This window comes from Hypanus sabinus, chromosome 6, assembly GCF_030144855.1.
Source record: "Hypanus sabinus isolate sHypSab1 chromosome 6, sHypSab1.hap1, whole genome shotgun sequence".
NCBI classification, from domain to species: Eukaryota; Metazoa; Chordata; class Chondrichthyes; order Myliobatiformes; family Dasyatidae; genus Hypanus; species Hypanus sabinus.
Window position 1 is genome coordinate 45,358,783 of NC_082711.1, and position 18,024 is coordinate 45,376,806.

At 38.4% G+C, this 18,024-nt stretch overlaps 1 pseudogene; it reads right to left on the minus strand.

The window, feature by feature from the left end:
* Positions 1-287: 287 nt before the first annotated feature.
* LOC132395142 (growth factor receptor-bound protein 10-like) overlaps positions 288-18,024 on the minus strand; it is a 40,396-nt pseudogene continuing 22,659 nt past the window's right edge.

Consider the following 18,024-nt stretch of genomic DNA (forward strand, 5'->3'; position numbering starts at 1 on the left):
CCATTTTAGAATATAAATTCATTTTTCTTTAATTCAAATACAGTATCAAGATTATCCCAAAGCAGGTGCTATAGTCAAGTTTTTTGCTGTAATAAACAGTTTAAGTAGTTCATCGTGAATATAATTATCAGAATGTATAAAGTGACTAATAAAACTTGAAAACACCCAGTCACTCACACCATCTTCTGCATTATTACCATGTCTTTGTGAACAGGCACAGCCTCAAGTTAGTGTTCAATTCATGATTTTACTTGATTTCACAGTCTTGTTGGAGAATGCAGTTTTTTTTCCTCTGAAAGATCTCAAACTTGTTACAGAGAATAAGGTAGCATTTCCTGTCATAGTTAATTCAAATCATTATCATAAAGAAATCTGGGCACAGTAATGCTTTAGCTTACAAGGAAGAATTCCTCAATTCAGTTGATAAAATTCAACAAGTTGTATAAGATCAGTAAATCTGGTATTTCCATCATCAAGACTGAAAACAAGCTGTCCATTTTCTTCACTCTACAAAAGTAAAAGAAATTGATTGAATACAAAAATATAACAGGTGCAACAATTACTGCAACAGACACAAATGCTTAAAAACTGGCACCATATACAGTGGTGCTAGAAAGTTTGTGAACCCTGCAGAATTTTCTTGATTTCTGCATAAATATGACCTAAAATGTGATCAGATCTTCACGTAAGTTCTAAAACGCGATAAAGAGAACCCAATGAAATAATTAACACAAAAAACATTACTAATATATTTATTGAGAAAATTGATCCAAGAAAAAGTATGTGAACCTTTGCTTTCAGTAACTGGTGTGATCTCCTTGTGCAGCAATATTTCAACCAAATGTTTCATGTGACTGTTGATCAGTCCTGCACACTGGCTTGGAGGAATTTTAGGCCATTCCTCCAACCAAAACTGCTTCAACTCTGCGATGTTGGTGGGTTTCCTTGCATGAACTGCTCGCTTCAGGTCCTTCTGCAACATTTCTATAGGATTAATGTCAGGACTTTTACACTTGGCCATTCAAAAACATGAAATTTCTTCTTTTTAAACCATTCTATTGTTGATTTATTCCTGTGTTTCAAATCATTGTCTTTTTGCATTATTCAACTTCTATTAAGCTTCAGGTGACAGACTGCTACCGTCTCTTTCTTGATACAATTCTGAAATTGTTGTCCCCTGAATGATTGCAAGCTGTCCAGGCCCTAAGGCAGCAAAGCAGCACCAAACCATGATGCTCCTTCTACTATGCTTCACAGTTGGGATGAGGTTTTGGTGTTAGTGTGCCCAAACATAGCAATGTGCATTTCTGCCAAAAAGTTCAACTTTAGTCTCATTTGTCCACAGAAAATTGTGCCAGAACGCTGCAGAAAATCCAAGTGGTGTTTTACAAACTCGAGATGTGTAGCAATGTTATTTTTTGGAGAGCACTCCATGGTGTCCTTCCAAGAAAACCATTCTTTTTTCTTATAGTGGACACATGAACAGAAACTTTAGCAAGTTCTCGAGATTTCTACAAATGTTTTGCTGTTTTCCTTAGGTTCATTTTCACCTCCTTCAGCATGGCACATTGTCCTCTTGGTGTGATTTTTACAAGATGCCCACTCCTCAGGAGAGGAGCAACAGATCCTGAGTTTCCTCCATTTGTACACAATTTCTCTTACTGTGGCCAGATGAATACTCAGGTCTTTAGAAATGTTGTTGTAGCCTTTCCAGCTTCCAAGCATCTCTACAATTGTTCTTCTAAGGCCCTCTGAAAGTTGTTTTGATCTAGGCATGGTGCACATAAACAGATCTCTCTTGAGGAGAGCAGCTCTGACCATAACCTGACTTTGTATGTCTTTTTTATAGAGCAGTACACCTCTACAACCCAAACTTCCAATCTCATTTCATTGACTGAAACATCGGACTCCAAATAGCTTTTGTTGAAAGCATTACCCAAAGCTTCACATACCTTTTCCAACAAATACATTTATTTTTTTCTCAATAAATAAATGAAAAAATATCACACAAAAACTGTTGGAGGAAATCAGCAGACCAGGCAGAATCCATGGAAAAGTGTATAGTCGACTTTTCGGGCTGAGATCTTTAGCAGGACTGCAGAGAAAAGATGAGGTGTAGAGTTAAAAGTTGGGGTGTGGAGAGGGAAAAGCACAAGGTGATAGGTGAAACAGGAGGGGAGGGGTGAAGTAAAGATCTGGGAAGTTGATTGGTGAAAGACCATAAGACATAGGAACAGAAGTTGGCCAATCGGCCCATCGAGTCTGCTCCGCCATTCAATCATGAGCTGATCCAAATCTTTCAGTCATCCCTATTCCCCTGCTTTCACCCATACCCTTTTATGCGCTGGATAATCAAGAACTTATCTATCTCTGCCTTAAATACACCCACAGCGGCTTGTGGCAACAAATTCCACACACTTACCATCCTCTGACTAATATCTTTGCATCTCAATTCCAAAAGGACATCCTTCAATCCTGAAGTTGTGCCTTCTTGTCCTAGACTCCCCTACCATGGGAAATAACTTTGCCATATCTAGTCTGTTCAGGTCTTTTGTATGAGATCCTCCCTCATTCTCCTGAACGCCAGGGAATACAGCCCAAGAGCTGCCAGATGTTCCTCATATGGTAACCCTTTCATTCCTGAAATCATTCTCGTGAATCTTCTCTGAACCCTCTCCAATGTCAGTATACCCTTTCTAAAATAAGGTGCCCAAAACTACACACGATACTCCAAGTGTGGTCTCACAAGTGTCTTATAGAGCCTCAACATCACATCCCTCTCTTATATCCTCCAAAATTGAATGCCAACATTACATTTGCATTCTTCACAACCGACTCAACCTGGAGGTTAACCTTTAGGGTATCCTGCACAAGGACTCCCAAGTCCCTTTGCATCTCTGCATTTTGAATTCTCTCCCCATCTAAATAATAGTCTGCCTGTTTATTTCTTCCACCAAAGTGCATGACCATACACTTTCCAACATTGTATTTCATTTGCCACTTCTTTGCCCATTCCCCTAAACTAAGTCTCTCTGCGAACTCTGTTTCCTCAGCACTACCCGCTCTTCCACCTATCTTTGTATCATTGACAAATTTAGCCACAAATATATTAATACTGTTGTCCAAATCTTTGACATACATTGTAAAAAGCAGCGGTCCCAACACCGACCTCTGTGGAACTCCACTGGTAACCAGCAGCCAGCCTGAATAGGATCTAATTGTTCCCACTCTCTTTTCTGCCGACCAGCCAATGCTTCACCTACCCTAGTAACTTCCCTGTAATTCCATGGGCTCTGAACTTGCTAAGCAGCCTCATATATGCCACTTCGTCAAAGGCCTTCTGAAAATACAAGTACACCATGTCTACTGCATCTCCTTTGTCTGCCCTGCTTGTAATTTTCTCAAGGAATTGCAGTATCTGTCAGGCAGGATTTTCCTTTTAGGAAACCATCCTGCCTTTAACCTATTTTTGTCATGTGCTACCAGGTACTCCCTAATCTCATCCCTAACAATCAATTCCAACAACTTCCCAACCACTGATGTCAGGCTAACAGGTCTGTAGATTCCTTTCTGCTGGCCCCCACCCTTATGAAATAGTGGACTAAAATTTGCAATTTTCCAGTCATCCGGTACAATGCCAGAAACTACTGATTCTTGAAAGATCATCAGCAATGCCTCCACAATCTCTCCAGCTACTTCCTTCAGAACCCCAGTGTGCATTCCATCAGGTCCAGGAGATTTATCCACCCTCAGACCATTAAGCTTCCTGAGCACCTTCTCAGTCGTAATTTTCACTGTTCAACTTGGTGGTTAAATGGTTAATCAAACCTCAGCAGACAGGCAATGATATCTGTTCTAAGAATCAAATTCTTTAAAACTGAGATTAAATTTCAATAGTAATGCTGCTTTTTTAGATATCTGCCTAAACATCACTTCTAGGAGCATCATGGATAATTTTAACTTACACCATGATGATAAAACTAAGAATTAATGATTGGTTTTCTCACATACAGCCCACCTAATTTTCTTTTTCATTGAAAGAAATGAAAGGCAGAAGCTAATGAATGAAGTTTAATCTGCAACTGGATGATTCATTTACACTTGAAGTGACAGAGTATGCCCTCTCCAGGCTAAAGTAGAGTGTTAAGGTAGCAATGTACCCTGACTATTCCCATACTTGTGAGGAGAGTGGAGCAAACATTAGTTCATGCATCTATAATTCTCATTAAAACAGATGGGAGCAATTTTATGTTAGGCTGATTGAATAGAATTATTGCAAGACATTTCCTAGCACAAATCAATGATTGCATCATTATATGCAGTTTATAAAGAAGAAAGAATGAATTCAAAACATTTAGAAATACAATGGTAAACTTACTGGTAATATTTGGAAATGTCTGATCTTCAGCTGACAGTACAATGATAGCACAAATGTCTTTGGGTTACTCTGACTATCCCACAAAAGAAACAACCTGCATCATGAAAATCAAAATTATATTGACATTTAAATTATAGGCACACTTTACTGAACTAGAATTAAGAAGAATTCCTGTGAATAATGAGAGCAGAAAATAGGAACGCAAATAGATCATTTGATGTCATTCTTTGAGCAAATCTCTCGGGCATGATAAACTAAAGCCAAGAACATTGTGGGAAGCCAGAGAAGAAATTGTGGGACTCCTGGCTGAGTTATATACACTATCATTAGCAACAGGTGAAGTGCCAGAAGACTGGAGGGTGGTTAATGTTGTGTTTTTATTCAAGAAGAGCTGTAAAGAGAAACCTGGGGACTATGCACCAGGAAGCTTAACATCTGTGGTAGGGAAGCTACTGGAGTGGATTCCAAGGAATAAGATATACATGCATTTGGAAATACTGTGGTTGATTAGGAATAGTCAATATGGCTTTGGGCATCATGATCAAGAATTCTACTAGTTTTTTTTCAGGACGTAACCAGAGAAGTCAATTCTGACCGTCCGATTGTATTAGCAACAACACCTCCTCTGCAATCACCATCAGCACAGTTGTACCACAAGACTGCGTACTTAGTCCCCTGTTCTACCGGCTTTACACTTTATATCTGTGAAGCTAAGTACAACTCTAACGTCATGTTTAAGTTCGTGGCCAGCACCAATATCATTGTCTGAATCAAAGGAGGTGAGGTGTCAGCATATAGGAGTGAGATTGAAAATCTGACCAAATTGTGACAACAAAGACCTCTCACTCAATATCAGCAAAATCAAAGAACTCATTATTGACTACAGGAGGTCCATCAGCCAGTCCTCACCAGAGTATCAGAGGTGGAGAGGGTCAATAAATTCCTTGGCATTATCATTTCTGAGGATTTGTCCTGGGTCCAGCACTTAAGTGTCATTACAACGACACAGCAGTGCCTCTACTTTCTTAGAATTTTGCAAAGATTCAGCATGTTATCTAAAACTGACAAACTTCAATAGATAAGCAGTGCAGAGGATATTCATCACAGACTGGTATGGAAAATGAATAGAAAACCCAACAGAAGGTAATGGATATAGCCAACTCCATCGAGGTAAAGTCCACCCATCACCGAGCGCATGTACAAGGAGTACTGCGAAGGAAAGCAGCGTCCATTATCAAAGACCACCATCATCCATGCCATGCTCTCTTCTTGTTGCTGCCATCATGAAGGCAGTGAGAGCCTTAGGTCCCACACCACAAGGGTCAGAAGCAGTTATTAATTCTCAACCATCAGGTTCCTGAACTTGAGTGGATGATTTCACTCATCCCAACACTGAACTGATTCCACAACCTATGACCTCACAAGGACTCTAAGACTCATATTTTTAGTATTATTTATTATTTTGTTTTTCTGTTTGTATTTGCACAATTTGTTGTCTTTTGCACATAGGTTGTTTGTCCATCTTTGTGAGTAATTTTTCATTGATTCTATTGTGTTTTTTGTATCTACTGTGAATGCTTGCAAGAAAATGAAATCACAGAGGAGTAATAAATGCATTTCGATCTTTGAACTGGCTTGATGGTAGGAAGAATAGGACAACAGTGGAAGGCTGGTGATTCCCCTGGGGTCATGCTATATCCATTGCTATTTGTCATCAATATCAATGCTTTGGATGAAAAGGCATGGTTAGTAAGGTTGTAAACAGATTTCACTAAAATAGATGGTGTTGTAGATGGTGAAGATGGTATCGGGTTTTACTGAGGGACCTTGATCAGCATAAGTGGGCCATGGAATCCCAAATGAAATTTAATTTGAACATGTGCAATTGTTGCGTATTGGTTAGAAAATGAGTGGTGGACTTCCACAGTGAATGGTAGGGCCTTGGGGGTGTTGTAGAACACAGGAATCTAGGAGAACAAGTATATGATACCCTGAAAATAATGTCTCAAGTCAAAAGGGTGGTGAAGGTGGCTTCTGACATGCTGACCTCTATCAGTCACAGCACTTAGAAAAGTTGGAATGTAATCTTGCAGTTGTACAAGACGTTGGTGAGGATACATTTGATATAATATTGTTTTCAACTCTGGACATCCGACTACAGGAAAGAAGAAATTAAGATACAAAGACTACGAAGGGGTTGTTGTGATTTGAGAATATCATTCATTGGAATGTAAGAGAATGAAAGATGATTGTACATAGGCCTATAAAACCGGGTATAGGGTCTTTTTCCCAGGGTTGGAAAATCAAAAGTCATAGGTTTAAGTGAGGGGGAAGACATTTAATTGTATTCCAAGGGCAACATTTTCCTCCCATAGGATGGTCAGTCTATGGAATGAGCTGCTTGAGCAAGTGGCTGAGGCAGGTATGTGGATAGGAAATACTTAGAGGGACATGGGTGAACACGGGCAAATGGATGATCTTTGATGGGAATCTTTCTGAACCAATTGGGCCTGTTTCCGTGCTCTTCCAATCTATGACAGAAACAAAGTAATTGTTTAATTCCTTTACCATTTCCTTTTTCTTAATTATATATTCTTTTGCCTCTGTAAGAAGCACAACACTTCCATTTGCTAGCCTGATCTTTTATACATTCTTATCAAAGTGCTTTGTCTATTTTTAATGCTTTTTTTGCCAGGCAACTTCCACCTTGCTTTTTATAAATCTCTTAGTTGTAAAGTTCCTCACTATCCAGCTTCATTTACCTCTTCCTTGGCATTCTTATGAAAATCTATTTAGACCATAAGGCATAGGAACAGAATTAGGCCATTTGGCCCATCAAGTCTGCTCCACCATTCAATCATTGCAGATCCTTTTTTTCTCCCTCCCCGGCCTTCTCCCTGTAATCTCTGATGCCGCGGCCAATCAAGAACCTATTAATCTCCACTTTAAATACACCCTATGACCTGGGCTCCACAGCTGCCTGTGGTAACAAGTTCCACAAATTCACCAACCTCTTGCTGAAGAAATTTCTCCACACCTGTTTTAAATGGACACTTCTCTATCCTGAGGCTGTGCTCTTTTGTCTTAAACTCCCCCACCAAGGGAAACATCCTTTTCACATCTACTCTGTCTAGGCCTTTCAACATTCAAAAGAAAGGTTTCAATGAGATCCCCCCCCCCACCCCATCCCTCTAAACTCCAGTGAGTACAGGCCCAGAGCCATCAGAAGTTCCTCACAAGACAACCCTGTCATTCCCAGAATCATCCTTGTGAACCTCTCCGAATTCTCTCCAATGCCAGCACATCTTTTCTTAGAAAAGGAGTCCAAAACTTTTCACAATACACAAGGTGAGGCCTCGCCAGTGCCTTATAAAAGACTTAGCATCACATCCCTGCTCTTATATTTGAGTCTCTTAAAATGAATGCTAACATTGCATTTACCTTCCTTACCATCGACTCAACCTCAAGTTAACTTTTAGGATGTTCTGCACAAGGACCCCAAGTCACTTTGCATCTCAGAGTTTTAGAATATGGTCTGGACATTTATTTCTTCTACCAAAGAGCATGCCCATGCATTTTTCAACATTGTATTTCATTTACCACTTTCTTGCCCATTCTCCTAATCTGTCTAAGTCCTTCTGGAGCCTTCCCGTTTCTTCAACACTAAATGCCCCTCCACCAGTCTTCGTATCATCTGCAAACTTGGCAACAAAGCCATCTACTCTATCATCTAAATCATTGATATACAGCATAAAACAAAGCGATCAACACTGATTCCTGTGGAACACCACTCATCACGGGCAGCCATTCTTTTATTCTCACTCGCTGCCCCCTACTAATCAGCCAATGCTCTAACCATGCCAGTAATTTTCCTGTAATACCATGGGCTCTTTACTTGGTAGGTAACCTCATGTGTGATACCATATCAAAGGCCTTCTCAATATCCAAATATACAACATCCACTGCATTCCCTTTATCTAACCTACTTGTAATCTCCTCAAAGAATTCCAACAGGTTCATCAGGTAATATTTTCCCTTAAGGAAACCATTTTGATTCTGTCCTATCTTGTCCTGTGTCACCACGTACACCATAACCTTATCCTTAATAATTGACTCCAACATCTTCACAACCACTGAGGTTAAGTTAACTGGTCTATAATTTCCTTTCTGTTGCTTCCCTCCTTTCTTAAAGAGCAGAGTGATATTTGCAGTTTTCCAATCGTCTGGAACCATGCCAGAGTGCAATGATTCTTGAAATATCATTACTCATGCCTCCATAATCTCTATCGTAACCTTTTTCAGATCCCTGTGCAGTTCATCTGGTCCTGGTGACTTATGCACCTTTAGGTCTTACAGCATTTTTTGAGTGCCTTCTCCCTTGTAATAGTCGTCGTTGGTAGGTCACATCTGGAATTTCCAGTTGGCAGGCAATTTCCCTCCATGCTGCTCTGACATATTGGGAAATCATGTACGTGTCAAGTTACAGCAGTGGTTTGCCTTTGTAATAGTAGCTGCACTCAATTCTCTTGCCTCACAGCCTTCAACACCTGGCACACTGCTAGAGTCTTCTGCAGTGAAGATTGATGGAAAATACTCAGTTAGTTCATCTGCCATCTCCTTTGTCCCATTATTATTTCTCTAGCTTCATTTTCTAGTGGTCCTATATCCATTTTCATTCCTCTTTTATTTTTATATACTTGAAAAAGCTTTTTCTATCCACCTTAATATTGGTTGCTAACTTGCTTTCATATTTCATCTTTTCCCTCCTAATGATTGTTAGTTGCTTTCTGTAGGTTTTTAAAATCTTCTCAATCCTCTATCTTCCTGCTAATTTTTGCTTTGTTGTATGCCCTCTCTTGGGCTTTTACATTAGCTTTGGCTTCCCTTGTCAGCCACAGTTGTATTATTCTGCCATTTGAGGATTTCTTTGTTTTTGCAATACATCTATCCTGCACCTTCCTCAGTTTTCTCAGAAACGCAAATCATTGCTACTCTGCTGTCATCCCTGCCAACATTTCCTTCCAATTAACTTTAGCCAACTCCTCTCTCATACCACTGTAATACTGCCACAGCAGACTTTACTTTCCCCCTATCAAACTTCAAGATAAACTCAATTTTGTGATCACTGCCTCTTTACCATAAGCTCCCTCATCACCTCCAGTTCATTACATAACACATTTATCACTAACAGAAAAGGATAAAATGCATTGTGAAAAAATTACATTTTGAATAATCAGCAAGAACTTTGCACAAATCATTTTGGTTATAATTAATAATCTCCAAGCCTTGGAAAAGATATTTTAAATTTCTTAACAGTACAAGATTAATTGCATTACAGAGACACTTTTGGATTTTGAAGCACATTTCCCTTTCTTATCTTACCCATCCACAGGGCCATGCTTTTCAATAATACAATGAGCTTCTTTACGAGTGATGCGTCCATGAAACTATGGTTGTGTTCTGTGAATAGCTGGATATTTAAACAGATCAGGTTTTAAATTTCAAACTTCGTGAATCTTCTACTAATAAATAATTGAATAAAATCAAACTTTCCATTTAAATACAACTTACTGTGACTGAGCATGGGAGGATGTAAAGGACTTGAACTACCCAATGTGTTCATGTGTTGACTACGTTTCTGTCAATTAAATCATTAAATGGAAATTAATATTAAATAATGCAGATATTATACAATGCTTCATTCTAACATTTAAATGTTAATTTATTAGTTATTAATATGTCTTCTGAACATCCTATATAACTGAAATATAATCATCCTACTTTTGTATTCAGCTCCACTCGTGATAAACAATAACATTTTGTTGGCTTCCCTGACTACTTGCGCTACTTACATTTTAGCTTTGTGCAAATCAAGCAGGATATCTAAATCCTTCTGTATGTCATAACTTAGTATTACTCAATATTTCTTTTTTGTTTTGCTGCCAACAGTTAATTTCACATTTTCTTATATTATATTCATTTGCCAGATCTTTCTTCATTCAGCAAAGTCTACACCCCTTCGTGGTCTTACATTTTCTTTATAATGTCTTTTTCCATTTGCCTTATCAACAAATTTAGCAACAATGCCTTCAACCAATTTACACAAGAAATTTATATAAATTGCATCAGGTTGACTACTGGCATTGATCCTTGTGAATCACTTGTTACATCTTTCCAATCAGAAATAATTTATTTGTTCTGTTTCCTGTTAGCCAGCCAGTCATTTACACCAGTATATTACCTCCTGAACCACAAGCTTATATTTTTTGGAATAAACTTTAGTGTGGGATCGTATCACATTATCTTAGTAAAGGACTAAGAGGGCAACCTTGTCTAGTTTCCTGCTGTAGTTTAGTTCTTTTTCAGGATATAAGCTGAATTTACATAAAAGTGAGCTATTTCCTTTAAATGACCTAATGTCATCAAATGCCATATTTCCATTCCAGGTTGTTACAGGTCAATTTACATATTTAGGTGTAACAATTACTAAAAACTCCAAGAATTTATTTAAAGAAAACTTAAACCCTTATTGAATTATGTGAAAAAGACGCTTTCTAAATGGCCTCCTCTTTCTTTATCCCTAATTGGCCAAATTAATTCAATTAAAATGAAGATTCTTCCTAAATTTTTAATCTTTTTCAGGCCTTACCTACTTTTATTCCTAAGACCTACTTTGATTATTTAGATTCAATTTTAACATCTTATATTTGGAATAATAAACAAGCTCGTTTAAGTAAAGTTTACCTACAAAGAAATAAAGAGATGGGTGGATTAGCCCTCCCCAATTTTAGGTTTTACTATAGGGCTGCCAATATAAGGAATATTACTTTCTGGTCCTATTATATTTATCGTAAAGATTGCCCATCATAGGTCTCCTTAGAAGTCAATTCTGTAAAAAAAATCCCTCTATTGTCTCTCTTCTTGGATCATACTCTTCTTTTTCTGCAAATAAAATAACAGATAACATAATTGTTAAGCAAACTTTAAGGATTTGGTCTCAATTTAGGAAATATTTCGGTTTAGTGAATTTTTCATTATCATCTCCCATTCTCCTTAATTATTTTTTTATCCCTTCCATGACTGACAAAGTCTTTAAGGATTGGGATGAACTAGGTATTAAGTGTTTTTGGGACCTGTTTATCTCAGGATCTCTTGCTTCATTTGACCAATTGTCAAATAAATTTGCACTCCCAAAAACACATTTTTACAGATACCTTCAAATTAGAGATTTCTTACGTTCCCAATTAACTACTTTTCCTATAGGTCCTGATAACAATTTACTGCACAATCTTATAAATTTAAAAACTTTTGGTAATAGTTCTATTACCGGTATCTATAACTTGTTGATTGATTCTAGACAAGATTTTTTAGATAAAATAAAAAAAGCTTGTGAGGATGACCTAAGTTGTCAGATTTCTGACGATAGATGGAATAAAATTCTTAAGGGTTAATAAATCATCTTTCTGTGCTTGTCATTCTCTTCTACAATTTAAAGTGGTTCATAGAGCTTACATTTCTAAACAGAAGCTGTCCAGTTTTTATCCGAATGTTTCTCCACTTTGTAATAAATGCAACTCTGCTGATGCCTCTTTAATTCATATGTTTTGGTTTTGCCCTAAATTTGAAAAGTTTTGGCGGGAAGTATTCCATACCTTCTCACAACTTTTTAGGGTCCAATTTGACCCAAATCCCCTTACTGCCTTGTTTGGTATTATTGCAAATGAAGATATAACTTCAAATATTCCTAACCTACAGTTTTAGTTTTTATCTCTCTTTTAGCAAGAAGAGCAATCTTGCTTAAATGGAAGGAGTCTACCCCTCCTACACATCTTCAATGGCTACGTGATATTATGTCTTAATTAAATTTAGAAAAGATCCGCTGCTCAGTCTTAAATTCGAAACAAACTTTTTATGATATCTGGGGACCTTTCCTAAATTACTTTTCCAATTTATAAAGTTTAACAGTGCACAGACTTTTATGTATATTTTTATTTTCTCATCTTAAGCGAATATGTTTTTTTTCTAATTATCCATTATCATCCATCAGCTTTTTTCTTTGGTAGTTGGTAGGGGGTTGACTTTTTTTAATATAAAAAATTTCTTTTATGATGTATGACCTATCTTTAAATTTTTGGTTACAGAGTGGTATACCTTTATGTGTTATGCTATAACATTTTGATCAATTTTATTACAATATATGAATGTACACAAGTTATGTTGAGATGTATCTATGTGTTGCACACTGTAAATCTTGTTTTTTTTTCTTCTGAATAAAAATATTGTTAAAAAAAAACAATAGTATTTTTGGAAAAACGGTAAGGATTTGTGTCCAATCACAGTGAAAGCTGACATGAATAATCAAATATGCTAGGTTCATTAAGATAGAACTGGTCTATTCCCACTGAAATGCCAGTTACAAGAGTGTGCTGAATTACAAGATATTAGATAAACAGGCCTTTAATAAATGAAGTGCAACAAAGACATCTCTGGGATATTATTTCCAATACCCCATCTTTTTGGAACCTCTTAATAAACCTTCAGAAAGGGAAAAAAGTGAGATTTTTTTTTACCCTCCATGTTTGATCTTCTTCCATAGCTGCACTTTGAGCCTCTGCAGGATCTTCAATAATTCGACCCATCTGACCAGAGAAGTCCATAGCTACCAAAAAAACATTGGGAGTACAACCCTGGAGTTATACATCATACAAGCTTCCATTAAATCAATCCGCTAACTCAAATCCTCTTAAAGGAAATATCGGAAGGAAACCATATTAATTAACTCAAATCAGATAGTAGTGGGTGAATGAACCACACCTTTTCTCAAAATCAAATCAAGGATCAAAAGTTTGATTTCTGATTTTCTCCAAATAAAGACATAACATCACCTGAGAAAACCATTGTATCAAAGTAGGAGCAGAAGAATCTTTCCATTTCAACAAAATAGCCCATCTGGCCAATAATATAACAAATGCAATTACATGTTGGTCTGATGGAGAAATAACATGAATCTATTGAGTGATTATACCAAATAAAACTGTCAATTTATTAGGTTGTAAATTAATTTTTAAAACTTTAGAAATTGTCCAGAAAATAGACTTCCAAAATGTTTCAGTACAGAACACAACCAAAACATATGTCAATGTGGCTGTCTCGGTTTCACATCTGTCACACTGACTATCAACATTAGGAAATATTTTAGACAGTTTCTCCTTTGTCAAATAGTAACGATGTAGAATTTTAAATTGAATTAAAGAGTGATTGGCACAAGTTGAAGAAGAGTTAACCAATCTTCTGTTATCAGGGTCATGTTAAACTCTCTCTCCTAATCTTGCTTAATCTTAAGTAAAGGGTACTTGTGCTGCTGTAAAAACAAATTATAAATTTCCCCAGTAAAACCCTTCACTAAAGGATTCATTTTTAAAATAATGTCTAACAGGTCAGAGCCTTGTATATATGCAAAAAGCATTTAAGTATTTTTGTAAGAAGAGTCTGACCTGTGACCTGTGAAACGTGAGAATCCTCACCATTCGTCAATACCATTTATCTCTTGAAGCTGTTAACGCTATTAAACCAGTTATCAAGACTCTCACAAGGAGTATTACACGGCGCAAATCCCTTACAATAACCCATATTGCCAAACCCCGACACCGAACAGACCGGCCGAATGGCGGTTTGTGCAGGATTCGAAGGCTGTCAATCAGCTAGTACAGCCCATTTCCCCTGTTGCACCGGGCACAAATTTCAGCCTCAATACCATCCGAACCTCGATGGTACACAGTGATGGACGTCTGCTCCGCCGCCTTCTTGATCCTTCTGTACGGGGATAGTCAATATGGGTTCGCCTTTACGTATAACTGACAGCAATATACCTGGACGAGGTTGCCTCAGGGGTATACACCGAGAGTCCACTGGTTTATGTAGCTGCCGTACGAGATAAGTTGAGTACATTACAGTTATATACATTATATAATGTATTATATAATAGTACATTATATTAGTGTCATTGAAGCTAACGATCTACTGCTGGCCTACAAGACACTGGCAGATTGCCGTAAGACTGTGACACTGCCAAACCACCTGTGAACCGATGGACACCGAGCCTATGGACACCAAGCTATAGTTTCGCCATGCAACTGTTACCCATTTCATCTATATTGTGCAACAAAGCACCAGAAGACTTGGGCCTGAACGCGTGGCCGCAATCGCACAGTCTCCTGGACCAGAAAATAAGAACATGGTGGCTCGAAGAGTCCAGTGGCATATTTCACCACTCGGTAATGCGTGGTTTGCCTTCGAGCCGTTAAAAGGCAAAGCCTGTAATGTTGAACAATTCCTGCACAGTATTGACTCCTCCCGATAATGCTACTCCTCAATTCCGCGGCTACACGACACTTGACAGCATCAAGGCGAACAGGGCAACGCTGTGAATATCTATACAGATTCACGATATGCTTTTGTGATTTTGGTACCCCGGGGCAATAAAGGATTTATTACCTCTTCCGGGAGACCTTTACCGAACGCCCAATTAATAAAGAATTTACAGCAGACCATTCCATTGCCCCAACAAGCTGCTGTGATGAAGTGTGAAGCCCCATTCAGACAGCTCAGACCCAAATGCACAAGGTAACGCTGACGCTGATGCAGCGGCCAAAACAGCAGCCACCTCCCCTGGAGTACAGTAGTGATGGTTTCTATGTGCTTCCTGCAAACTATCTAAAGTTACTGCCTTTGAATCTTTGTTAGCAGCACAACAGACAGCAGAACAGTTTTCCCTACAAGCAGTTGTTTGCTCAGGGTTAACAGTACTAGTAGAAGAGATGGTTAGAACTTGTGACATTTGCCAAAGAAACAATCGAGGGAAGTCTCCCGCTAAATTTGACTATTCGCCCACCCAGAGGCACCATTTATGAATCTACAAATAGACTTTGTACATGTACCAGGAAGTGTGTGTGGGGGTGGAGGGATTATAAATAGTATAAATATCTGTTAGTTATTGTGAATATGTTTTCTAAATGGGTAAAAGCATTTCCAACACCTATGTCATAAAGTGGGTGCTTGGAGCGGACCCAAATGCAAGGCACAGACACTAAAAGTACTAGGAACTGGACTGGACTAGAGTTAGGGATGGGATAGGACACATACTAGGAGCTGGGACAGGAACACAGACTTGGGCTAGGACTTTGGCTAAGAAAGCAAGACCAGGACTAGGAAACGGGAACTAGGAGCCTGGGCTTGGACTCCAAGCCGGAGACTGGACAAGGACCCAGAACCTGGGTCTTGACTCGGGCTTGGACCCCAGAACTAGGTGAAGACATGACGTAGCTACAGGACTGGACATGGCTAGGGTTCTTCGAGGCGTGGCTGCAGGACTAGACATGGAACTCCTGCACAGGACAAGACACATGAACAGGACAGGACACCTGAACAGAGAGCCTTGGCCTTGAGAGAGACTGGAACACAGGCCATGGAACAGAGCCAGGACCTCTCCTTAGGAACAGGACTTGGGGCCAGGGCTCTACACAGAACGGAGAGACAGTTCCTAACACAAAGTAGCAGCAAACAGCCAGACCTACCTAGCAAGGGCATGGGCACAGAGACAATTCCAAACAGCGATAGACAGTTCCTTAACTAGACACATCAAAACTCCAGTCTTGATCCAGCAGTAGATCTTGACAGCAATCCAGTCAAGGTTCCAGGCAAAGGCTTCTAGTGGAAGATGAAGGGAACAGTTCTGCAAATGAAGCTTCTTCTTCTTCTTCTTCTTCCTTGAGTTTTTACAACAGTTGTCATCCACACTGTTGCATTACTCTCACCTTCAGGATTTATTGTCCATTCACTTGACTACCAGCAAATGAAGCTGAACCCAGGAGCTATTTACATAGCCAGCCCAAAATGAGAATCAGCTGCCTCAATTAGAGCACCCAACAGAACAAGGGAAAACCAGAAAACCTGGAATAAGGAGCGATTGAACCGGACCTTGAACCGGAATGCAGTCTACATGGACCAGACCATGACAGCCTAAATGTGATACACATAGAGCAGTTAAAATACTGATGCAGGAAATTATTTGCTAATTTGGAATTTCTTGTAAATATAATAGTGATAGAGAAACTCATTTCACAGGGAAACTAAGGCATTGGCGCGGAGCCTATCAATCTCAATTTTCAGGAAAGAATGAATGGAGTATTCTTTTTACAATATTTTTATTCAGAAGAAAAAAAAACAAGATTTACAGAGTGCAACACATAGATACATCTCAACATAACTTGTGTACATTCATATATTGTAATAAAATGGATCAAAATGTTATAGCATAACACATAAAGGTATACAACTCTGTAATCAAAAATTTATAGGTAAGTCATACATCATTAAAAAAAATTTTATATAAAAAAATTCAACCCCCTACCAACTACCAAACAAAAAAGCTGATGGATGATAATGGATAATTAGAAAAAAAAACATGTTTGCTTATGAAGAGAAGATAAAAATTAACATAAAAGTCTGTGCACTGTTAAACTTTATAAATTGGAAAAGTAATTTAGGAAAGGTCCCCAGATATCATAAAAAGATTGTTTCAAATTTAAGACTGAGCAGTGGTTCTTTTCTAAATTTAAATAAGACATAATATCACGTAGCATTTGAAGATGTGTACTAGGGGTAAACTCCTTCCATTTAATGGAGAATGGAGTATTAAGAAACCCTGGAGCCAAAAAGTGGGATTGAAATGGCCCGAGGCATGGCAGATTGCTCTGTATACATTGAGAAATTATGCTCACAGGAGAACCAAAATTGAGCCCTTTGAAATATTGATAGAAGACCTATGCTCACAGGTTCTAGACCCGCCCCCACCTTCACAAGTGCTCAAATTGCTCAGAATGGACTAATGAGAAAGCTTTAGAGATATTAAGAATCCTAGATAAGCCTATTAGAAAGAATTAAGAAAAGAATGATTACGGCCCTGTCCAAACCTGGGAAAGAAAATACACATCCTTTTAAACCAGGTGATTCTGTGTATATCAGATTGTTCGAAAGGATTCTCTCTCTCCTAGTTGGAAGGCGCCCCATCTAGTGCTACTAACCACCCAGACCCCAGTCAAGGTACAAGGCAAAGCTAAGTGGGTACTCGGAACCAAGTGTAAACTGTATCAGCACTCTCTTCCGAAGAGGAAGACTGCAAGGGAAGAAAACTGCAGAAAAAAATGAAATGGCTAACGATATCTGGACTTATTTGCCTGCAATTATAATATTTACTTAGGTTTAGCATATGAGTACGCTGCACAAACCAACATGCTAAGTTATGTTAAGTATACATCCCACGCCCTTCACCTCTTCAATAACTTCCAATTCCCTGGGCCCGACCGCTTCATTTTTACCATGAATGTTCAATCTTTATACACCTCTGTGTTGCCTTTATGGCATTTGTTTAGTTTATTATATTTTCGCTTTAGTACTTCGTTTGTTATCATTTTCTAGTTAAAGTTAAGATTGTTTAAAGTAAATTCGTTGTCTGTGATATATCGCGGCATGCGATGACGTCACACCCGGTTTCGCCGCATCTTTTGGGAAAATACCGGTTTGGAGAAATGGGAAGGAGGGGGCTCACATGTGCAGGATCAGTGTGAGAAAAGTTTTCTTTTTACGCA